The 10,636-nt window shown below is 40.1% G+C and overlaps 1 protein-coding gene across 4 annotated transcripts in view; it reads right to left on the reverse strand.

Annotated features, from left to right (window-relative positions):
- ITPRID1 (ITPR interacting domain containing 1) overlaps window positions 1–5,254 on the reverse strand; it is a gene marked incomplete at its 3' end in the record, with an annotated part of 104,241 nt that extends 98,987 nt beyond the window's left edge. For 2 of the 4 annotated variants that reach the window (XM_082691796.1, XM_082691793.1), the window contains exon 1: window positions 5,113–5,254. The remainder of the gene's footprint in view (window positions 1–5,112) is intronic. The other 2 variants (XM_082691794.1, XM_082691795.1) reach the window with 1 other exon arrangement.
- Between the last annotated feature and the right edge of the window lie 5,382 nt (window positions 5,255–10,636).

Here is a 10,636-nt window from a genome sequence, read left to right on the forward strand (position 1 = left end):
TATTGGGAATGTAACCATGGACTTTTGTTACCAATAGTGTATCAATATTGGTTCATTAATTGTAACAAATGTTTCACACCGATGTCAGATGTTAATAATAAGGAAAACAGATCTGGGAGACTCTCTGTACTACCTTTGCAATTTTTCTATAGATCTCAAGTTATTAAAAAATAAAAAGTTTTATTTATGTGGAAATTGGCCTAGATGGCTTTTAGTGTATCCACTCCAATGCTGAGATTTAGTGACTTTAAATAAGGTATCTGTGAGAGTGCGTTGTGACAACTAGTAGCAGGAGATTATATATTTATATATATATATATCCATTAAAATTATACATCTATTGAGAGACTGGAAATCCATATGTATATGTATATGCACACATCTACATACAGATATAATAGCACTATAATCTCTGGACACTATCATTCTGATTATGGACCATCTTTATTTTCTTCATTTCATTGTGACAGTATTTTAAAAACAATTTACCTGGTGCCTACGTGGCTTCATTGGTTAAGTGTCTGCCTTCACCTCAGGTCAAGATCCCAGAGTCCCGGGATATAGGAGCCCCCGTGAGGCTCCCTGCTCTGTGGGGAGTCTGCTTTTCCCTCTGTCTTTCACCCTGCTTGTGCTCTCTCTTTCTCTCAAATAAATAAATAAAATCTTAAAAAAAAGAAAAAGAAAAACAGGGGCGCCTGGGTGGCTCAGTGGGTTAAGCCTCTGCCTTCAAGTCAGGTCATGATCTCAGGGTCCTGGGATCGAGCCCTGCATCGGGCTCTCTGCTCAGCAGGGAGCCTGCTTCCTCCTCTCTATCAGCCTGCCTCTCTGCCTACTTGTGATCTCTCTCTCTCTGTGTCAAATAAATAAATAAAATGTTAAAAAAGAAAAGAAAAAGAAAAAACAATTTACCAAGGACACAATTATTTTTGTCAACTAAAGAGAAGTTAATGGAAGTTTTTATTTTGAAAAACAAGGAGTATCCATGGCGAGTGGGGCCTGTTGGGGCTGTGTGTCCTTCTTCCAAACTCAGCTAGCACCCTGTGCTTACCTCTGTCATTGTATTTATGAGAAACTGCTTTATATGTTTACATTATTTGTTGTCTTCCTTCCGAAATTACACAATTCTCTGGGGGGGGGGGGATCCGTACTCCTACCACCTTAGGAAGCCTGGCACGCATGCTGTGTCCTTGGGGGCACAGGCGGAGGGCAGCGCTGTGTGAGGTCTTGGACAAGTGACTGCTTGAGTTTCTTCACATGAAAATGCAGAATGTGGGCTACTGCCATCTCTGGGGCTCCTTCCAGATCTAGGATTCAAGATTCGTTTCCCATCTCAATGAATTGGGCATAATTTCACAAAACAGGAACTCTAGGGAGATTATGTGACTTGCCCACATTCTCCTTTTGCATCTTCTGGAAGGTGATGGAAGATCGAGATTCAGGAAATGTCGGCTCTGTGGGAATGGGCTCAGAAAGCCTTTTTCTGTAAGGTTTAAATAATTTATTATCTGCAGTTAAATTTGTCTTTGAAAATTTACAAATGCCTGAACAAACCGGAATGGTTAAAATATGAAAGGATTAAATACGAGGATAATTATTTTGTAAGATCTTTGTGAATATGTTTTTTAAGTTTCCTACACTGTGCAGAGAAGCTCCTGTGTGATGAAGTGAGTGCATTGCTCTATGTGTGTCACTCAGATGATGCTGCTTTTTCCCGGGACCCAAGGATTAAGGAAGAATGATGGAAAAGCACCATTCACTGTCTATACCTCTAAAAGTCACACTCTGAGGCTTTTCCAGCTTCAGGGATTCTGCCCTGTCTTGATCAGCAATATTCTCCAGCTATCCCATTCCTGTCCTCAGTGACACTGATTGCTTGGAACCCACTACTACACAAAAAAAGTCCATGGCAGTGGTATTTGTTTCCTATTGAGCTGCAACAAATTACTACAAATTTGATTGAAGGCAACACACATTTATCATCTTACAATTTTGGAGGTCAGAGTTCTAAAATCGGTGTCACTAGGCTCAAATCAAGGCATTAGCAAGGCTGCATTCTATTCTGGGGGCCCCGGGGGAGAACCTATTTCCTTGCCTTTCCTAGTGTCTAGAAGCTGCCCATCATTGCGTGCTCAGGACTGCCCCTCCAGCTTCAAAGCCAGCAGGGTGGCATCTTTGGAGCTCTCTGACACGGACTCTCCGCCTGTGTCATCACATCTCCTCTCTAACTCTGAATCTCCTGCCCTTCTCGAACATGAACCCTGTGATCACCCTGGGCCCACCCAAATAATTCCAGAGAATCTTTCCATCTCAAGACTCCAAATCATATCTCTGAAGTCCTTTTTGATACGTACGGTAATGTGTTGACATCTTTGCTACGGGGGCCATGATTCTTTCTAGTATATATCCATCTTTCCTTTACTAGCCAGTGGAGTGGACATTTCTTATGTGAAACCTTATTTTCTTGTACCCTCTGAGTCAGGCATCTTTGGTACCAGTCACATCTTGTCCCAGAGAAGTCACTGCTTTGTTGGTTCCATAAAGCTTGCCCTTTTAGAAAGTATAAAAGGATACGTGAAGCTCTAATTATAGCCTTGTGAGCAAATGATACTTTCATGTCAGGCAGAATTTGTTTTTTTTTTCTTAAGAGTATAGCTTTGGTGGGACACACTTTGATTTAAATCTGGGCTCCACCCTCTACGATCTCTGTCACTTAGAGTGGGTGGCTTGCTTTTTTCCGAGCTTTGCTATCTCTGACTCAACCACAACTCCTGTCATCCTTATACTACATCCTCCCCCATCCCTGAGATTTCTCTCTTGAGATTTGAAGGATAGCCGGGGTGTCTTAAATTACACAGTAAGGGGCATAATTGAACTTCATAGACTTTAACAGAAACAAGCAGAAAACAAACAAGATCATATAATGTAGGTGGGCTTTTTCTATGAAGCCTAAAGTTTGACTTATTCAAATCCTGCCTCTGAAAACATTTTTAATTCTTATTTTCTAGAACCTATAAACACCTACCAAAAAAATAAATAAATAAATAAAAATAAAACTTTGAAAAAGTACCTAAAGTTCCAGTAAGACCCTAAGGTGATGAAATATTATGCACATTATAAAGTATGATATCTATAAAAAGGAGTTTACTATTAATCTTCTGTCCCCTTTCACTCCTTGTCCCACCCTGTGTCTCTGTGATTCTCTGTATCTTGTTCAAGTTGTTCTGCATGCCCCATGGTTTGGGGGGTCCAGCTCCTTTTTCCTTTTTTTGAAAAGAAAATTAAACTAAGTTCCCAAAGTGTTCCTGTCCTTCCCCAATGTTTCTTTTTATTAATATATTGAATTGGTTAAAAATTCAATGTTTAATTAGGAGCCTAGTATATTAGCAACATAATTTATTAAGGATTGATTTTATTTATACACACACCCACACTTATTTTTTTTTTCTTAGCACAATGTCTTTGGCATTTTATAACACGAAATAGAAAACAATCAGCCCCATCTGCAAAGGAGGACTCCTCGACCACATTCTTGGGATCTGTGCCCTGACTCCTTCTTTCCCTCTTCTCATTTTCTCATTCACATTCCCTCTTTCAGTCATTTTTTCTTTATGGAAGAAATGCAACACTTTGGCTCATTGCCAACCTTTTGAACAACACAACATATATAACACCAAGTGGGGAAATGTTGCCATCTTCTCAATCTTGTGAAGTAATCATGATAAAAAGTGTTGCCAATTTTGGCCTCCAGGATGTTTCATCTGTATACACCTGCTGGACGTTATGCCATGGCCAAGTGTGTAGATCTGACTTATGTGTTAGTGGCCAGGTAGGTGTCCATTGCCTGGACGTATCGCAGTTTGTGTCTCTCGAGTGCTCTCTTTACTGTTGCCGCAGAAAGCAGATTGTTCGTCTCATTGCATTTATCACTCCATGTATTTTTCAGGGGAGAAGCACCAAAAAGGAATGCAAATGCAGCCCTAGAGCTATTTCCTTCAAAAAAAAAAAAAAAATCATTTCTCCCCAACCCCCTCACTTCTTGATCTCTCATCTTAGAGGAGTTGAGGAAGTGGCCCAGGAAAGTTTTATTTAGCAACGTATTATCCACCATGAATAAACAATTACTAGGGTACTTCTGTGAGAATACCCCAGGAATGGTGATGTCAGAACCAGGATAGGGGGAGGGAGCCCTGTGCTGACTTTGAAAAAATATCTGCTGAAAATAGTTACTTTTATTATGCAGCAAGACAGACAGATACACACACATACATAAAACAAAGGTTTTTGTGTTTCCATATGTTGATATATAAATATATTGGAACATTCAATTTCATTAGTCTTAGCATATTTCATTAATTAACAACTTATATCTGCTAAGGATCAGGTACCAAAACATCATTCTGCTTAGGGCGTGCTGAACATTGTTCTGAACGACATCCTCACACAAAAATATCACCATCTGGAAACCAGAAATGGAGCATCATGCTTACAGGGGGTTCTTATCTCCTGGACTTTTCTACTTGTCTCTCTCTCTCTGTCTCTCCCTTCCCCTCCCTTGGAGTCAGCCAGCTCTCATGACCACACCATGTGTTTGTCAATTCCTAGCAACAGCTCTAGATTATAATCATCAGCGATGTGTCTCAACCCACAGAGAGACTCAGACTTCATTCTCCTTTTGTCTCCTCAGGGAACTCCTCAGCCACTGTATCACTGAGAGGATTTCTCATCATTCTACTCGTTTCTAACAAAGGCAGTCTCATCCATGTCACCTGTGTGCAACCCAAGCCCGTTAGCTTGGTCACAGTCAAAAGAGACTTATAAATACTTAAAAACAAAAAGTACTTAGAAATAGGAGGAGGGAAAGAAGAAGGAGACTGAAAATAGTTACTTTTATTATGCAGCAAGACAGACAGATACACACACATATATAAAACAAAGGTTTTTGTGTTTCCATATGTTGATATATAAATATATTGGAACATTCAATTTCATTAGTCTTAGCATATTTCATTAATTAACAACTTATATCTGCTAAGGATCAGGTGTCCCTTCTGTAGTGACCAGGAAGAGTAGGTTGCTAAGACACAAAGAGAAGTTCTTGACGAACAGTCTTACCTCTGCCTGGTGGCGTAGAGCTCAGGGGGCAATCAAAGCCCATCCCCTAAGGAAGCCAATCGTCACAGTCCCCTCCACCGGCCCCCATTCACCTGCAACAAAAGATCCACTCCTGAACTGACCGACAGTTGTGTACCTGGACAGTTCCTAAAGGAAACAGTGCAGCATTTGACTAATCTTGCATAATATTTTCATAATCCACGCCCATTTGTCCCAAGGAAAAACCTGTTCCCTGATCTTTTTGTATCAGGAGACATTCCAAACAAGGGGCTGAGACAGTGAGCTCCTTCAGACAAAGGATCCGAATTAGAGGAGACTTCCTGTATGTGTGGGCACCACAAGATTTGGGGAGCTTTACTTCAAGCCGGGCCCAGGACTAGAGAAAGAAGTGAAGAACAAATCACTTTCCTCTCCCCAAGGATCTTGCAGACTTTGGAGGGGTCACAATCAGTAACTCTCATGGAGAAATGTTGAGGACACAATGGGAGAGGGGACATATTATCAACTGGGAATCTGGGAAGGATTCACCAAAGAGTAGTGTCTGCAATAGGTTTTGAAGCATGAGTAAGAATTCTCCTACTGAATGAGGATTGAGCTAGGCTTGGGGTAGTGGGAAAGATGTTGAAAGCCAAGAGATCAGTATACAAAGGTAATGAATTATTGAATAGGATGATACATTTGAGGAACTGCAAAGTCTTCTGTATGGCAGAAACCAAGTATGTGGAAGCAAAGGGGAGAGATGAGGCTGAAGAAGTAGGAAGCCCATATAAATCATGGGCTGATTTACAACTTAGAAAGTAACAACTGTGAATTTGGGTACTATAATGACTCTTCACTTTACTGGCTGAACTTAGCATATTATTTGTAATTGTGAGGGGGAAGCACTGAAGGGAGGAGTTTGATGTATATTTAGTTACTCTGTGTGCTCAGAAATTGGGTGGTCTGGTTGGTCAAATGACCTACCTTGAATTAGGTCACTGAATACCAGCTTCCAAATAATTAGAATAATTAAAGTCCATTAAATATTAAAGCTGCCATTAGTACACGTGAATACTCCTTTAACATTTCAGAAGGAACTTCAAGACTTCAGAAAGGGTCAGGACTGTAATCAGCATGACTCCCACTCTGTGTGAGGTCCAAGGTGATTGCCAACAAGGTCCATGAGGGAGGAGGTGAACTTAGGATTCTCCTATTTTAAAAATCACTTGCATTTAGAATATTTTTACACTTTATGTGCTGTGAAGCCTCCTGACAGATTGAATTTGAGCCAATGTAATACATGAAGCACTGCACTAATAATGTTAATACAAACAAATAATCAGAATAAACCACATTTCCCCACGTGATCTAGTAAACATATGGTCTTGCGGTTGAAACTTGGCAAGTTAATTGTCATAAGAACCCTGAAAGGAAGGTGGAATGAATTGGTAATTCTATCCCTAGGTCAGATCTCCGTCCTTGATATTTCCCTGTTCCCACAGACTGGCAAACCCTTAAAACAGCAAGTACATTCTATTGTTAGCATTTCTTCCCCTAGTGAAATTGCATTAATGATTATAATTTGCTCCATTGGTATTGGTTTTACAGCTTCATTTAAATGCATCCATTATTTTACTTTGTTTTTAAAGACCTGTTAGATACCTAGGGCAGGAAAGGTTTTTTGTTCTTTTTTTTTTCTTTGTATATTTAACGTGTAAGAAGCTAAGACTCAGAAATGTGGTTGCTTTGTCCAAGGATACATAACCTGAACTCCGGACTACAATGGATGCTTCTACCTCCAGAATCTGAATTCCCATTTTCACAATATCATATGGCCTCAAGGATATGACTTACTCACTTATTCAGTTTATTTATTTATTTTTTAAAAATTAACATATAATGTATTATTTGCCCAATACATATAATGTATTATTTGTATAATTCACAGGTCTGTGAATTGTCAGGCTTACACATTTCCTCCAGAATCTGAATTCCCATTTTTACAATATCATATGGCCTCAAGGACATGACTTACTCACTTATTCAGTTTATTTATTTATTTTTTAAAAATTAACATATAATGTATTATTTGCCCAATACATATAATGTATTATTTGTATAATTCACAGGTCTGTGGATTGTCAGGCTTATACATTTCATATCACTTACCATAGCACATACACTCCCCAATGCCCATAACCCAGCCACCCTATTCTTCCTTCCCCCTCCCCACCAGCAACCCTCAGCTTGTTTCCTGAGATTAAGTTACTCACCAGTCTAAACACTGCTTGTGTTCCTAACAGTGTCTTAATTAAAACCTCACATCAGACCTGCATTATAGGTGCTATAGTTAGTCCCATTTTGCAGATGAGGAACCCGAGACATGGAAAAATTAGAGAACACAAACTCTCAAAGGAGGAATTAGGATTCAAACCCCAGTACTTGCTTGGCTCCAGAGTCTCTGCTCTTAATTACAGTCAGTATGCACCCTCCAAGGCAGCTAATTTCCCTTCCCTGATGCTATTACTGTACCTTGCAATTTTACTACAATATCACTTGTTTCTGTGGCTTTCTTCCCCACTGAACTTGAAGATTCTGGACAGCAGAGCCAATGACTTAATTATTTTTGTTTGTATTTGTTAAGCCCCGAAAGTATTCCTCTGTATTTCCTGTCTTCTGATCTCAGTTAATGACATAATCATTGACTCAAATTCCAAGCCAGAGATGTGGCATTATTTTAGATTTTTCCCTTCTTCCTCACTCCTATCACAACCAAGTCCTGCCAATTCTTCTTCCTTAACTCCTCTCAGATTTGTCCTTTCCTCGCTCTCCACCAGTACTACCTGTTCAAGACTGCACATTTCTGGATTGTATCAGCCACGTTGCTGGTCTTCTTGCCTCCTTAGGTCCTTATTCCAGTCTATCCTCACAGCTAGTCACGATCCATTCACGTCACTCACTTACTCAGCATCGGACTCATTGGAACAACCTGAAGGTCATTTCTGTTTTTTGTTTTCCTCACTCATCACACCCATGTAGATTTTGCTTCCTTCCTAGATCAAGAAGAACTTCCCTTTACTTCTTCGCTTGTGGGGTTCCCACTCATCATATAAGACTCAAGTCTATTTATTTTACTTATCCATTCCACCACTGATAAAATCTCAGCTGGGCTCCAGCACAGCCTGTCGCCTGCCATGAAATTTTGAGCGTTCATGTTCATGTCTCTCATGGCTAGGTGTTCATGACGTTGTATATGAGTTTATCTGGGATATATGCTTTGTAGTCAGAGGTCAGGATCAGAGTCAGTGAGGCAAAGTCACAGAGCCTAGTATAGAATCACGGATAAGTGAGAAGGGTAACTCAGATATGGTCAACCTTACATTTTACTGTGTTTTTTGGGTAAATGAAACACCTACGATCAAAGATCATGATGTTGTGAATGATCACAGCTCTCCCAGGTCTCTTTTTAGCTCAGGATACCTCCAAAGTTTTGAGGTCTCAGCTAGCCTTGTAGAGTGAAGGCCAAACCATAGCAGAGAGGTCGAGTCTTGGGCTATCTTCTTTGTTATTTTGTTCTTTGTAAGGTGGGCATGGCTAACACCAACATCCATGATCCACCCTATGATCACAAAGGGAATTGTATGCCATCGAAGAATTGAATGATTTGGTTGCTTTTCTCCTTATGACATTCCTGCTCCTTCTCATCTCTACAGGTCAGGCCATTGCCTACCTTAGATGGTTCATGCATTTCTTATTTGGCCCAGGTCTGCCGCATTGCTCTCCAGAATGGTGCTGCCTTGTCCATACTCCCACCAGGGTTCAGGAAGTGATCTCCTTTCCTAAGCATTTGCTAACTCTGGGTGGTATCTGATTTTCACTTAGATGGACAGAAAGGGGTATGTCCGCATTATTTTAATTTTTACTTCTCTTGTTACACTTTGACTAACAAAGTTGAGAATCTCTTCCACTACTTTTATCTTTCCAGGCTTTCCTTTTCTTTGAACTGTAGCATCATAATCTTTGCCTATTTTTCTACTGTGTTCGTTTTTGTTTCTGGTTGATTCAGAAAAGTCCCTTGTATTTTCTAGATTAATCCCTTGTTGATTTTTGAGGTTGCAAATATGTTCTCCTAATCTGCCACCCATATGTTAACATAATCTATAGAGCGTTTCGTTGAACAGAGGTCTTTAATTTTGATATTGTCAAATCCAATTTTTGCCTTCTGGTTTGTGCTTTGGGGTTCTTATTTAAGAAGTACTTCTCTACCAGATGATTAAATAAATTATCATCTCCCCCATTCATTTTATAGCTTTACCTTTAATATATAGGTCTTTTAAACCCCCGGAGTTCACGCTAATATTCAGTATAAAGTGTGGGCCCAAACTTATTTTTTTTTAAAGATTTTATTTATTTATTTGACAGAGAGAGACCACAAGCAGGCAGAGAGGCAGACAGAGAGAGAGGAGGAAGCAGGCTCCCTGCTGAGCAGAGAGTCCGATGTGGGACTCGATCCCAGGACCCTGAGATCATGACCTGAGCCGAAGGCAGCGGCTTAACTCACTGAGCCACCCAGGCGCCCCCCAAACTTATTTTTTATGCATATGATGAGCCAGTTTCCTGAATACCATCTACTGAACAATCTTCAGTCAATACACTTCTTATTCTTCCTGTTTGTGGAAGCATTTCTTTACTATATTAAATCTTTGAGTGCATGTGTCTCTCTATCTCTCTGCCTCCCTCTTTGTCTCTCTCTGTCTCTGTCTCTCTGCCTGTCTCTGTCTATATGGATAGATTTTATAGTATCTATCTATCTATCTCACACATCCTGTTCTCTGTTTCTCTGAAGAACCCTGGCTAATAAACTAGTATAGAAGAATGATATTGATATAACTGTTTATTTTCTAATTTATTTTTTTTAAGATTATTTATTTATTTATTTGACAGAGAGAGAGATCACAAGGAGGCAGAGAGGCAGGCAGAGAGAGAGAGAGGAGGAAGCAGGCTCCCCGCTGAGCAGAGAGCCCGATGCGGGACTCGATCCCAGGACCCTGAGATCATGACCTGAGCTGAAGGCAGCAGCTTAACCCACTGAGCCACCCAGGCGCCCAAATTTATTTTTTAATAACATATAATGTATTGTTTTCCTCAGGTGTATAGATCTGTCCATCATCAGACTTACACATTTCACAGTATTCACCATAGCATATACCCTCCCCAATGCTCTTGGCCCAGCCACCTTATCCCTCCTCCCCCAGCCCCCAGCAATCCTCATTTATTTTGTGAGATTAAGAGTCTCTTATGGTTTGTCTTCTTCTGATCCCATCTTGTTTTATTTTTTCCTTCCCTACACCCCACAACCCCCCACCGCCTGCTTCTCAAATTCCTCATATCAGAGAGATCATATGATAATTGTCTTTTGCTGATTGACTTATTTCATTCAGTATAATACCCTCTAGTTTCATTCATGCCATTGCAAATGGCAAGATTTCATTTCTTTTGATGGCTGCATGGTATGCATATATACATATGCATATATACATATACA

Source organism: Mustela nivalis (assembly GCF_964662115.1).
Source record: "Mustela nivalis genome assembly, chromosome: 12".
In the NCBI taxonomy this organism is placed as follows: domain Eukaryota; kingdom Metazoa; phylum Chordata; class Mammalia; order Carnivora; family Mustelidae; genus Mustela; species Mustela nivalis.